Source organism: Uloborus diversus, chromosome 5 (genome assembly GCF_026930045.1).
Source record: "Uloborus diversus isolate 005 chromosome 5, Udiv.v.3.1, whole genome shotgun sequence".
NCBI lineage: Eukaryota > Metazoa > Arthropoda > Arachnida > Araneae > Uloboridae > Uloborus > Uloborus diversus.
The window spans coordinates 123,506,494-123,521,921 of record NC_072735.1 but is presented as its reverse complement, the minus strand read 5'-3'; positions in this window follow the sequence as shown (position 1 = coordinate 123,521,921).

The window sequence follows — 15,428 nt, the reverse complement described above, 5'->3', positions numbered from 1 at the left end:
GAATAGAGAGTATAAAAATTGATAGTTAAAGGGGAAAAAAATTTAAGCAAAAAAAAATTTTTTTTTTTTTTTTTGCTAAGAACCTTTTTGGAAAAAAAAAAAAAAATCCGGCGTAGAGGCGCACCGGCCATGTGGCCGGTTGCCCGGCGGGCCAGTCCGGGCCTGGGGGTCACTGTTGATTGAATGGCTTAGTGATTATGAAGAACGTTTAATCTGCTACAAGCAAAAATTCGGCTTTCACAAAATTAAGAGCACACAAAACAATTGAGTTCTTCCAAAATAGTAGTTTTTAACAGTTCCTGATACTGAAGGAGGAATAACTTAGTAGTAATTGACTTTTCATCAGAAGAGGAACAAAGCAAAATGAAATGAAATAAAATACTCAATTAATTTAAATGCTTAATCAATATTGGCAAACGAAAAAGATGGTAAAGTTCTTCTGCTGCTAACTTCGTTCCTGTGCTAGTGGCCATTTCAAACTCCATTTCTTATTCTTTGACAGATTTTGTTTCACTGCTGCTAACATACTGCGAAAAATTTAAGGATTGTTAAAGATTTGGATATATTGCATTTCAAATCTCTGTACCATCGAGCATCGAAGATCCATAATCTGAAGCTCGTATCGACCCATTATTGGACGTAATGTACCAAATTAACGTTGTAACTTCTCCATATGTGACACGTTCTTACGAGTGTCGTTACGAGTTTTGCAAGTTTCATTTTCCATTCAGAAGAAATGCCTTATTATTAGAACTCTGATAGCATTAAAAAACATTGCTTCATTTATGATTTCTCCTATTAACACGCCTACTGAATGCTGCTGAATGTTGTTAACGAAACGCAAACCTGTACCCTCTACCAATACACAGATCTACAGCGGATAACCAGATAGTAATCGTTTTGTCTAAACATTTCTTTCATTAATGTTATGCCTTCTATTTACACAACTATTTCATTTTTCAAGCCAGGAGATTGTATTGTGTTCCACATGAAAACATTGCATGGAGCGCCAGGAAACTCCTCGACTACATTTTCTAGAAGAGTATTATCTACTCGATGGCTAGGTAAGACTTTTGACATTCAAAATGCTCGAACTGTTTCCTCCATCAAAATATTCCTATATTTTTGTTTCCTATCGTAGTTCAAAGCTTGTTGCACTACACTGCCATGGCTATATAGGTAGACGGCAGTATCTACAAATGTTTAACTTTTCATTTCTCTGCATTTTTGTGATTTATCTTACTTTCAGTTAAACAAATATGCTTATTTGGTTTCCGCTGAAAATAATAGCATTGAAAAGAACTTCAAATTCCACTTTTGCTGGTTTTTGCAGGAAATAAAAAACGTGTTTCTTCAAATTGCTTTAAAATTAATTTTTGTAGATTGTGTCATTTACCTGCTCACGGCAGTACAATTCTCGAAGTTCAAACTTAAAATTGTTTTGCAACTACAAAACTTTATTTATTAGTTAATTTCTTAGACCACACTGAAAAAAAAGTGAATAGCGAATATTTTACTCTAGCTCAGGAGCCGGTGATTACAACAATATGTTGTAATTTTCAGAATGCACTACTTGCTGGTCATATCCTTTTGGACCGTTTATTAATAGCAACTGAATTTCGTTAGTGATGATCTTAATTTCAAAAGAAATTGGAGTAGTCGCAAAAATCCCGACAAATACAGCCAAATTTAGTGAATAATTTGTTTTGTTTTCGTGTTATCACTTAGAAACACAATTTTAAATGCAATTAAATGTATTTTAAATTCAAGTAACATTTAAATTGAAGTTGATTAAGAAAATAATTTTTGCTAGTTTACACGATAAAACAAAAAATAATTGATATTCTTTAACAAATGAAACTTGAAATCAAAACTGCAGAGTCGCGCATCTTCAGCAGTGGTGTAGCGAAGGGGGGAAATAAGGTTTCAAAACCTCTTATGTGGTAATAAAAGGCACCCGTGTGCCTGTGTATACGCAATCTCTAAAAATTGTGTATCTTGGCTGACCTTTAACTTCGGAAAATTTCCGGGGGTAGCCCCCTCTTTAATGTCAGCAAACATAACTTAAATTGCATCTATAAGATTTCAGTTTCGAAATTTTTTTCTGGAGGAGAACCACTTACCCTCCTTTTTCTCTTAATTGAACCAAACATATCTAAAAATGGGTTTTGGGGGCTTCAAATTAAATGGTTTTCTGAGAGGAAACTCCTCTTTTTTTTTTGAATGATGAAAAATTTTTTTAACGTGGAAAGGGTCTCCGAGGACCGATGAAATTTTTCTGTGGACCAATACCGGTCTGTCGGACCACCGGTTGAGAATCGCTGATCTAACGTGTTTAAACATGGTCAACGTCAATGTTTTTAAACCGGAAATTTTGAAAAATATTCCGAAAGAGAGCTAAACTTCCACTGCTTTCTCTAACATCAACACAGCTCAAAATTTTCTTTTCAGAAATTTATGCGGGAGAGCCTCTGGACTTTCATTTACCCAAAATTTTTAAAAATATTTCGGGAATGAACATCGAATCTCCGCCCCTTCATTCCCTTTTTTTTATAAATCGAAACCTAAAGTTGAGATTTTAAGACTCCAATGTCAAACACTTTCCGGAGGACAGCCGGCGGTAAATATAGTCTAAAATTACGTCTTAAAGACTTGAACGTTGAAAATTTTCCATCGACATTATCCTTCCTCTAACGTCACGAAAGATAACCTACAATTGAGTTTTTCCGAGTCCAATGTTGGAAAATATCTTGGATAAAGCTCCTGAACATTCTAAACTTTCTTAACTTCCCAAAATGTAGACTAAACTTGCGTTTTTGAAGCTTCAATTTCAGAAAATTATTGTAAGGAGACCCAGCACCCAAACGTCATTTAAAAAAAACCTAAAATTCACTTTAATTTTCTGAAGGAAACCTAAATATCTCCTTTCCCTGACGTTGCAAAAAATCATATAAAATAACAATTTTTGAAGTCAATTAAAGAAATTTCTCTGCGAAGGGGGGGGGGAGATTCTTTGTGACCCTAATCCCTATCCTTTTCCTCTAGCACCACCAACGATTGACTAAATTGACGTTTTTCGGGGGGGGGGGGGGGGAGACCTCCGACCTCCCCGTCCTTCTGAAACATCAACATAGACAACCTAAAAATACCCTCTCTGGGACTTGCAACTTTCATTATTTATCTTTCTTTCACGGCAATAAATTACACTATAATAAATTTCTTAGCGACAAACTTATATTAAGTTTCATGGATTAACTATTTCTGTTTGTTTTTTTAATTAAAATTTGATATAGAAGATTGTAAGGACGATAGTTTCAAGTCTTCTATACATCAGAAAAGTCGAAGATATGGCCCTGCGTTTATTGGTGAACGCCGTTCCGGTACTGCTTTTCTGAAAAAATAAATTTCCCTATCACATACAATCGGTCACTACTCAAGGTTCAATTGACATTCCGGGACTAGAAAATTTACGAATTCACCTCCCCCCCCCCCACACACACATATATATGCCTAAAAGTACCGCCCCAACCCGCCCACCACCACCATAAAAACTTTCTCGCTACGCCACTGATTTCCGCTGCAATGACCAGAGTTCGAATTTAGAATTACTAATATGGTACTTTAATAACATGATGTTTTTCACAACACTTGTAACCAGGGCTGTGGGGCGGGAGTCGAAGAGTCGGAGTCGGACTGGTTTTGAGGTGAAGGAGTCGGAGTCGTTCGAAAACATACCGACTCCGACTCCAGGCTTTTTTTTTTTTCTCTAATTTTTACTTACCATACATTTTTTTTTTTTTTTTCGATCTCAGTTAAATAGTAAAAAGAATGTATCACATGAGCAATCGGAATCCGTTGCTCGGGAAAAAACTTCTGAGGGTGTTCGGTAAATTCAAATAAGTGTTGGTGCGAAAGCACAAATCCAAACGATCCGATAAAATATATGTTTTTTTTTTAATTAAAAGACTTGTGTCTATAAGCTTGCTTCTCACTAAAATGTATGAAATAAAATAAGTATATGATTTCTTGGTTATAACACTCAATAAATTCAGTTAATCTTAAAACCTTAAGAAATATAGGTAGGGGAGGGTGGGGCACAGTGAGACGAAAAATGTGAAGTTCAAGAAATTTCGAAATTTTGATTCGTTAAGAAAAAATTTAAGGTGGAATTGTAATGCAGCTCAAGTGTGCATGCTTTTGAAACGTAAAAAATTTCATTACTATTTAAAGTTTTAGAGATAATATAAAAAAAACGTAAAACTAAAATTAAATCCTGATGAAAAAAAAAGATTCAAGTTTCATCGTACATTTAAATAAAAATATAATTTTCAGACCACAAAAAACATTGATTTCGCTTTGTATCATTTCTTTTCGTAAGAGCTGTTATAAACAATTTAAAATTGTTATCCGTAACGGATGTAACATCTGGTACAGATGATCAAATAAAAACAGTCACACTGGTTTTACTTTTTCAGAAAAAAAAAACTGTAAAAGTCTCCATCGATATCAGCTACCATTAGAACTTTTCTAACATAAAATAGTGTCTGTTTGATGACAAATTCTATCTGAACTTCAAGTGTCCTACGATCCAGCTCTTTAAATCCAGAAGGTAGATTTTTGCATATGTCAATCTGGTCTGATAAAACATCAGGTCCGCCATTTACGTTTTTCTACTTCATCAGGTGTGTCAAATAAACCTCCTTTTTTTCGACATTTTTGACACTTTTTTTTTTCATTTTTTTAGATTTTGTGTTTTTTTCTTCTAAAATTTGCTTTCCAAGAGCATCTCTTGCAATGACACTTTTACCCTTTTATGCTTTTTCTTTATTACTCAATCTTTTCTCTCTTCTGATTTTGGATATCCTCTGAAACTCTAAGAACCTAAGAAAACACTCACTGCTACACTAGAGCAAGAGGGGTTTTTTGCATCAGGTTTGTTTATAATTAACAGGTTATTATGATCGATTTTGTCTGAAATGTCACTTGAAATCCGAAGGTAAATTACAAATGAATTTCTCATGGAATCTTTAGAAAAAGTCCCTATTTTCAGCTTGCGTGGTTTAATTCATCTTTGATAAGGTAAAAACACCTGTAAAGTAATTAAACAGCAAGTTGAAAATTCTCAGATCCCCATAAAATAAATTTAAAAAAAAACATCCCTTTCGAATCAGAATTCAGGATGGGGCAAAGTGAGATTGTCTCACTCTGCCCATTGACGTTTGTCTCACTGTACTCCACTCCGCCTTTTTCTTCTGATTTAACATTTTAAGAAGTTCGTATAAAGCCTATCCTAAATGTTTTTAATGATAATTAGCTTCATAAGTGGAACAAAGAAAATGATCAAATGTCTCATTTTAATTCATAAAAGAAAATGTTATAAATCAATTAATGCGAGAGTCAAAATAAAAACATTGCTTGCCTAAAATCAGAAAAATAACGATCATTTGATTGCAAACACGAGCAGCAACTTCATATCCCAGAATCCAAAAGGTCAACTGCTGCTGATTTATGGGTACCTAACATCCTTTCCCGATTATAATTTAAAAATCTAAAAAATAGCTTTGTCGCACTGTACCCCACGTCTTACTGTGACCCACCCTCCAATATAGTAACAGCTATTCGTACAAAGCTGTATACCGCTGCATTTTGTGTAAAACTTGCTAAAGACGTACATGTATCCGGCCTCTCTTCCTAATATAGTGCTCTATTTATGCTTAAACTTTATAGATCTCTACATAGTATAAAATGAAGTTCCCAAAAAGCGTCTGTGTGTTTGAACTCGCAAAACTCGAGAACTACCCGGCCGATTTCACTGAAATTTTCACCGTTTGTTCCTTTAAGTCCTGAGAAGGCTTGCAGACCAGTTCGAATAAAATTCGATGAATAATTCTTTTTTTTATTCCAATTTACGTCCAATTTTCACATAAATTCTCAAATATGGGGGTAAAAAATTACTTACACATATTAATATTACATATCGTTAGAAAGGATAGAGTTTTCCGCGTTCTACGCAATTTGTTTCAATGCTCTAACTTTATTACGGCGGGAGTTATTTGCGTTTGTAGCTCGAATTTTTTTAGGCTTAGCTGAAATTTAGGTACTTCTTTCTTCATTAAATAAATCAATAAAAAGTGAAGGAATTATCCCACAGTTTTCTTTTTGACGCCATTGGAAAAAGCGAACTTTTTCACTCCATATCTAACTCGACCTATGGTCGAAAAAATAAGCTTTTATCTCGAAAGGAGAAAAAAGTTACAAGCCTTTTTAAATCAAGTTTAAAAAATCTCGATTTTATTCAAATTGTAAACCATTTTCATTCGCATTTTAATTCCTTAAACTTGTTTTATTTTGTGCTTCCATGGTTACGCATTTTAAATCCATCTTTCTGGATTCAATTTCTTAAAAGTTTTAATATCTGTCGTCATTGTTTGGAACGGAAATCATGATGTTTTTTTTTAATTTATTTTTTACGCCTGATTGTTGAATATACGTCACTTGACACGATTTTTATTTTCAAGGTGGACCAGGCAAAGCCGGGCAACGCAGCTAGTGAAATATAATTAAAGATTTATTGGGGAAATTTTTCAGCATTGAAGCATTTATATATTTTATTAACTCTGAAATTAACTTGGGTTGTCACCCACCAGATGAGTGTCACCCGGTGCAGACCTCTCCCCAGGACCTGATTACCGCAGAGGCCTACTAGGCCTGGGCCTGGGGCCCCCTCTTCCTAAGGGGCCCGAAAATACTTACCAAAGTACTCAAAGAATTATGCATTGCATCACAACTATACGAAAAATGCACACATTTTCAAAACAATGACTTGTTAATTTGAAAAAAAACTTTCTTCACTGAGAATTTTTATTCACTCTGCCAAAAGCAAATTTACCATGTCATAATTAAGAGAGGCCATAAAATAGATTCAAAAATGCACATGATAAAGGACTTACATATTTCTGTGATAGGCAAAGGAGCCTCCAAAAATACATTCCGCCGGGCCCTAAAACCTGTAAATCAACCACTGCATTCCGCTATAGAGTCTTCAGGGGGCCTCCAAATTATTGTGGGCTTAGGGTCTCACTTTTAGTTAGTAGGGCCCTGCCTCTCCCTCTCAAGAAAGGTTTTTTGACTTTGCAAAAAAGCTTTTTTTCTCAAGTTACAGCTTTCAAAAATTGAAAGCACACGATTAGATCAACATTTATTTGTTAAACATTAAAGAGTAGCAAATTAATCATTTTCACTTTTTTAAGAAATGGGATTTTTAAGTAATCTCACTTTCAAAAATGTAACTATTGACAAATTTAGTTTTCAAATTGAATTCCTAACGTTGTATGCATCTTAGGTTTACAATAAAATACAACGCGAAAACTTCATAAAAAGGAATTAATATTTCAATTTCTGTTTACAGGTTTTCCATTAGGGGACTAATTGAAAAAAATAAAATAAAACAGAAAATGAATAAATCCAGAGTCGGAGTCGGCCGTTTCAAAATCCAGGAGTCGGAGTCGGGCCATTTTCTTACCGACTCCGCAGCCCTGCTTGTACCTAACGAATAATTGAACAATTTTCCGTTCAATTTTGAACAGTTCAAATCCCTTAACATTAGCGCCTACGGGGAAACTGAAAGTCAATGTAGATTCCGTACTTGAAGGCGGATTTTTTTTTTCAAACAAATTTTGTTGAAAATAGCTCTTGACGCCAAACTCCAGACTCCGACTCCGAGAATTTAGGGGCACCTGACTCCGAATCCGACTCCTGTGCCCGATAATTATTCGGACTCCGACTCCCCGACTTCGACTCTGACTTCGTAGCTTTGGCAAAAATTTTTACACAGAGGACAAATGACTGACTCCGATTCTTGGATATTTGTCCCCGACTCCTTTATCCCAAAATGAGATTGACTCCGACTCCGCAGCTATGGTTTTAACTGTGAAATAATTATTATTCATCTGACTTGTTTTTATTTTCAGACTAAAGTTTTAATTTAGGCATTCAGTTTTCGGCGGATAAACTCGAAGTCATTTATGTTTCTACATAAAGATATGCGCAGACGATTTTTTTTTTTTTTTTTTTTTTTGACAATGAAAAGTATTTCTTTAAGTTGACATTTTATTGTTTTTATTTATTTTCGTCAGTGCATTAATTCATTTAAAAAATTATTTTTGGCAACAGGGGAAAAAGAAACGATTTTTTTTTTTTTTTTGATATGATGTATTTCTTTTAATGAGCTTATTAATTTTAATAATTATTTTTGCGTTTTGGAAGCTGTTAAAGAATTTTTTTTAATGGAAAAAAGTGCTGCTTTGTTTAAAAAGTGCTGCTATTTTATTTGTTCGTTATTATTTTTTTTTTTTTACGCATCTAATTTTTTTAGCTGAATGAGAAATATTTTATTTCTAGAAATTAGCTTAAAATATTTAAAAAAATATGTTTGAAACAATTTGCGATTTTAGCTATCTTTGAGAATATTGATCAGGTACTAGAAAGTAGTAGGGTTATACGGGAAAGTAGGCTCGAATAGTTCTAGACAGAACTTCTTGTTTTTTCAACTTATTTCATTCTTTAGCACATAAATTAAAATTGTACAACACATTGTATGCTAAAGAAGATTCTACCTTGAGCTTTCTTTGTCCTTAACATTGAGCCTTCGTAGTCAACAGCGTAATCCAAGTCCCTCCTTCGTTAATCTTCGACAAAAATAAGTAAATTCTGTAAATGTAGTTTCGGTGCCGACTCAGATTAAGTGCAGAGAAAACATCCAGCCTTCCCTACTATAGGTAAAATAATTTTCTACACGAAATGGTAATTTAAATGCAAATTCTGTAACAAAACAGGAGCAATTACCAATCTTTTTTTTTCAACTTAAATTATTTAGTATATAAAGATTGTACGACACATTGTATGCTTTTTATTAATTCAAAGCAGTAAACAGTAAATTTTGATCATTTTCACCTAAAACGATCAGTGGCGAAACTAGACGGTGGTTTCGGGGGGGGGGGGGGGGTTACATCTTGGGTCATCGCGAAGTAAAAAACGGGGCGGGGGGGGATTTGAAGTCCCTCCCTTTTCACACACACACACACACACACACACATATATATATATATATATATATATATATATAAACATACATACGAAAATCCAGACTTCTGTTTTCCAGAACTCTCGGTAAACCGAACATGATTTCAAAAATTTCTTTTTAAATCAAAGGTAGAAAAGTTGCAAATTAATATTTTGAAGAGCATGAAAACAAAATGTTTTGAACGAATTTAGGACCGAGCATTCACATAATTTGTTATCGCACATGAGAATGATTTGCTCTTTGCTGTAACTGCGATTATCCTAAACGACCATTTTCGCGATAGCGATTTTGTTAACTTTTGCTTCTATTTCGAAATAATTACGAAAACATTTTGTTTTTTAGGTTTTTGTAACCTTATGACATATAATGCTTATTTTACTCAGAACTTTCACACACTCATAATCTGGAAAATTTGCGTATCAGAAATTCTGTATTTAGCGCCTTTTTTGGGAGGTTGGAAATTGTGTGCTTGTGTCGTGCTTCTATTATTTTTGAGTCTATTTAAAGATTATTAGCTGGTCTCTTTTAATTCCATCAGAGCTAGTTTGAGTTTTGTATAGCGTACTTATCTGCGATTTTTCCAGCAATTTTCTAAAAAGAATAAAATCTCTTTTTTTTAAATGCCTCCATAACTAAAAAAAACTTTTTTTGTCCGGATTATCTATTTATCGATATATCTACAGTTCTACACATAAAGAAACACAGGAATTAGCAATATGAAATAATGCTCTCAAGAAAAGGGGGACGCCGGGGGTTCTCTCATGGAATTTTCCCGAAGTTATAGTTCTAAAACTCAGTAGTAATAGACAATCTTACAGATATTAGTAAGAGGGGAGGTTAGAGGGTCCTCGTCTCAGAAATGATCCAAAAGTTGAAGGCTTTAAAACTCAGTAGTTGACCACATTCGGTAACGTTTGGGAAAAGAATAGTGTCCAGGGATTCTTTCCAACAATTTTTCGAAATAGAGCTCCAAAACGCATTTTAGAAGATCTTCAACGATGTAAGGGGGTTCGGGGTTCTCCTCTGGAATTTTTTCTCAAACTAGCTCTACAAATGCAATTCTAGACGATCTTGGTTACATTAGGGGAAAGAGAGATTCATGGACTGTCCCCGTGGAAATTTTTCGAAATTAAAATCTCCAAAGCACGATTGTAAACTTTTTGGAACTGTGATGGAAAATGATTGTGTTTAGAGACTCCCCAGCAATTTTTTGAAACACAATTTCCAAAAATTCAATTTCCAATGTTCTTAGAAATGATGTAATGGTTAAAGGGTGAGCGGATTATCCTCTGAAAATGTTCAAAATTAGCTCTAAAACGCGATTCTGGATGGTTTGATTTTGTTAGGGGAGAAGGGAGTAGGACTGTCGTTTCAAAATTTTGCAGTGGGAGGGAGGGCAAAGAGTATTTACTCAATGAATTTTATGGAAAAAAAGCATCAAAATACATGCAAGTTGCTTAATCACCACACGTTTTTAAATTAAAGGACGGGGGTGTCAATTGATCCCCATGATTGCCCAAATAATGCGTCTCGAGAGGAGTTTCAAGGGCCTCTCAGTAGAAATATTTTTAAATTAAAGTCCTTAAAACGCGATGTCGACCTTTTTGGTAACATTAAAGAATGAGATGGTGTTCAGAGACTTTCGGGAATTTTTTGACATTTATGTCCTAAAACAATATTAAGGCGATCTATAATGATGCTGTTGGTGGTGGGGGGGGGGATTTTTTTAAACATATTGTTCAGAGGAAAATCTTTTTTTTTCTTTTAGGGAAAAAGTTTTGCGATTTTTTTTCTCCTGTGCAATTTTTGTTCGGACATGCGATTCGGAGGGGGGGGGGTTCCCCCCCATAGTTACGCCACTGTGAAATGTATTAATTAATTTCTTCAGGTGATGACGCAATAATAGCAAAGAGACCTTGGACAGTTTCTCCTCCGACACTTGGTGGATTGCAGCCTGGTGATCAAGCAGTGAGCGAGGAGTTTCCAATCGTTTGGAAAGCCGAAGCAGAGCAGCATTCAGGCAGAAATTGAAATAAATAAATAAACAAAATGACGTGAAGGACGTAAAAGAGAAGAGAGAAAATAATGAGCTGAATGTATTGCTTTTAAAAGTGTGGTTATTTTGTTGGTAATTCTGAATAAAATATATAAACTTGTGCATTTATATCTTACGTTATTTCATATGAAATTCAAAAGGATAACATATAGTCTATGTATGTATGTATCATGTTTAGAGAAATCGCGTAGCGTAATCTTAATTGACAAGAATTGACCACATTTTTTGTAACATTGAAAGCTCAATTGTGATCAGCCGAATCGTAGTCAAAATCTCATCTTTTAATTACGATTAAAAATACAACAAAAATCATTTATGTATGCAAAATCTTAGTTAAAATGAAAGCAGACGCTTGAACATTTATTTAGTACTCGGAATTGACTGCGTCTCCCCCTGGATCTTGAATCACCCTTTTAAAGACTTATCACATCAGAATGGTGCTAGGCACTAAAATCTCTTTCAGGTACAGGCGACAAATAAGCACCTCAAACAGAGCCCCCCCCCCCCTCTTCTCCCAAATACTACAAAGCAGGTTCCAAGATCGAGACACCCTCACAAAATTTAGACTAATACCCACCCCTATAGCCCACTTAAAAATTTAAATGACCCCCCCCCCCCCTTATTCATTGATGAAAGCAGGAACCTGGAATTTACTCCAGTTGGACATCAGAGAAACACACTACAAAGTGAAGTCGTCAGTTTGAAAACGGTTCGCACGGGGGGGGGGGGGGAGGCGACCACCTCCTTACTTTCAAAAGCAAAAGGACCTTGCCCCTCCACTTTTCTAAATTCAAAATTATTCATCGATCAAAAAATGCTAGTATTGATGAATTCACGTGTATAAACAAAGAAGAATTGACTTGATAAGGGTGTTTATATTTTTCTCACATTATTATTTTCATAAAAATTAATATAGAATTTTGAAATGGGGAAGGAGGGAGAGTCTACTGGGGCCATGTCCAGAATTTTTATGAGATGATCATTTAATTATTATTGACATTTAAATCCTGTAATATAGTTCAGTTTTCAAAAAAAAAGTCAATTAGGGAACCACCTATACTTAAACTACGCCAACCCCCTCACTCCCCCAGCGTCTCCTATGGCAGCCTACTTTTTTGGTGCACCAGCCGACTATGGGTTCAGTCGTTTTGAAGGCTTCAAATATAAATATCTTAAAAATTTACCTTACTCTAAAGTAAATGCCCCACCCTCCGTGCTTCAGTCTTACATCCGCCCGTGCTGTGATGCATCCCGAAGCAATATTCAAGTACTTCAAAACGTGATGAACTCGGTTATTATTTATTTATTTTTAGCGGTCCAGGAACCAGTTTGAAAGCACCTCTCAAAGAAAAACGAAGTACCTAACAAAACATGCCCAGTCTGCTTTCCTTCTCATTCTTCAAACTCATTTCAATTTCGATTTCGTTGTAGCCTCCAGACATTAGAATGCAACCGTGACCCGCTTTCGCCGCTTGGCTTGTTCTCTTCAGAACACGGCTTTACTTCAAGTTACTCATAATCCGACCTTGAATGACTTTGTAATGTAAGTATTGCTCTTTAATTACCTGTCGATCGGGTGGCACCTATTCTTTAATTTCATATTTCAGACTCATATCTTATGGTCATTGCGCAACCGCTGTCACAAAAACAAGCATTAGTTTCCGCTCTTTCTTACTGATCTATACTGCTCTTGCATGTTTCTTTATAATGCTTTCTCATGTTGCTTGTCGATGATCGGATTGCTTTTGAACACTATAACAAACGAGAACCACTCAGAATAGAGTTTTAATTATTTAGAAAAGATTGAGTTTTACTATTGTATTTGATTTTTACTTTCCCATAAGTTTGTTGCATTCAGGGCTTGAATTCTAACAGGAGAAATGCGATCTTCATTCTCCAGAACTTGTTTTTAGACATTAATTTCCTTAATTTCGTCGAAAAGTAAAAATTCTCCTCCCCCCAGCTCAAAGGGGGGGGGGGATACAGGAGCTGAGTTAAGCCCATAAAAATTAAGCCCTAGTTGTATTATTATTGAGGTTAACAAAACTGGTTAAACTGAAAAATTGGTATTCAGCACTATAGAGAGACACAAAAGACATTATTTAAATGAGAAACACATTCGATTGCCTCACTCAGGGTCAGGCACGTGCACAGAAATTTTAGGGCCCGTCCCAAATGACTTTTACGCCCTCCTCCCCCTCTATATTGTTAATTCCTACGTCCCTACATGTATTTCACCCCTCATTTAAAAAATTTTGGGCCCCCTTCAGGCTCGGGCCAACAAATGTACTTTCCCCCCCTTTGTGCACGTCCCTGCTCAGAGTGATAAGAATCAAAATCTCAACCGCAGCAATTCCTGTTTAAGCACTTTTCTATACCTATCTTTATTTTATTTCTTGCTTACTTTCTATACTAGTACCACTGAATAAGAGGAATGCTCAATTGTGACACCTCCTTGAGCGATTGAAGTCAGAAGCTAATCAGCACCAGTTCATAGCAAAGTATTTATGCATCATCAACTTTTATGTCAATTTTTGCATTACTTCTGCAGATGCAAGTAAAGATTATCTCAAAAAATGTTTGATTGCGCCACTCTTGGCGCAACAGGGGAAAAATCTAACTGCATCACCAGGCTCCACAGCTCAGATGCATGGGTGGCACTTTAAAAAAAAATCGTAAGACTGAACTTCTTCTTTCGAAGTCTGTGTGTGTGGGGGGGGGGGATCGATTAACGCGGTATAGCAATGGTTTTTTTTTTTTTTAAATCAGAAAACCACTATTAAATAATACCCAAATAGAAGACTATTAGTATTTAAATGACCAAAAATTAAGTTTCAAAACACATAACAAGAAAAATTACGTATCGGGAAGTTTTTACTGGATTTTTGAGGGAAATAACTGTTCCAAAACGAAGTGTAATAAACTTATTTAAAAAGAGACTGGAAATGAACAATTTTCATTATCCTACACAAAACGGTTTCGTTTTTGCGATCGGGGCTTTCTGAAAAGTTTTCACTTTCGCGAAAACGAATGTTTTTTAATTTTTGGATTAATAGTTAATTGATACTGAATCAATTGCCCTTTTCAATTTCCTGTTGTCTTAAAACATACTCCTTTCTTTTTTTAATGAGCTCTATTCTCAAGGCAATTGACTACAGATTTGAGAAACAAGAATTCGGCGTTTGCCGCACTTTTCATATAGTAGGGATTTGAGTGTAATAAACATTTTCATAAACTGTCGGACAATATGAAATTATTTCAGATTGTGTCAGCATTAATTTCATAAGTGTTTTTTAAAAGGGTTGGAGTAAAATTACGAAAATATTCAGATTTTTGCCCGTTGCTTCGGAAAAAAAAAACAAAAATTTTCTGTTGCGGGTGAATAAGTCAATTCTTCAATTTTTAAATTTGTTTTTACATGCAAGATAATTATGCTCCTAGAAGCTTATACATCTTCTGAAACCCTTTTTATGGCGATCGTTTTATGCGTGAACCAAGTACAAATTTTCGGTCGCGATTCGAAACTCGACTAATTCTGGAATCCGAAAAAATATTTTTCCCGTAGTTTCCAAAGCCAGCATTTCAACAATAGCAATTGTAAACAATTTTAATTGAAATGTTTTTTTAAATATAATTATTTTAATGATGGGTATCGCAAAACTCTGTTTTTAGACTACTGAATTCTGTGAAGAGTCCGTTTTCAGAGTTCATGAAAAGTCTCTTTTGGTTTGCAGCAGAGAAAAAAGGTTCGTAAATGGATTTAATTATTTTTCTAAATGAACCCTTGAATATTAATTGTTTTTAACGATTATCAACAAAAAACATTTTCCCGTAAAAACTCTCCCCCCTTGAACTTCCGGAAAAAAAACACTTCATCGTAGGACAGAAATCTGTCTGCTTATTCTTTTAAAGACAGAATTTATTCTTCAAAAGTGGCACCTATGCTCATTATCAGGGCCGGATTTAAACTTAAGGGGGCACTAAGCTATTTCATGTGAGCCCCCTCCCTTGCAGTCCGTAAACTTTGTTAGTGGCAAAACAGACTTTTTTTTTTACTTTGTGAGTGTTAATATTTTTTAGCCATTGTATGCTCTAAACATCGTTTTTTACCTATTTTTTGGATTATCCGCGGTTACCGTGCTACCCTATTCGGCGGATAATCAAGAGTTTACTGTACCTCCTTAACCTCTAAGATTAACAAAGACGACCTAAAACCACGTTAAGACTTCAGTTTTGAAAAAATTGTGAGGAGAGCTCCCAATTTCCCAATAAGATCTTCTAAACTCCAGT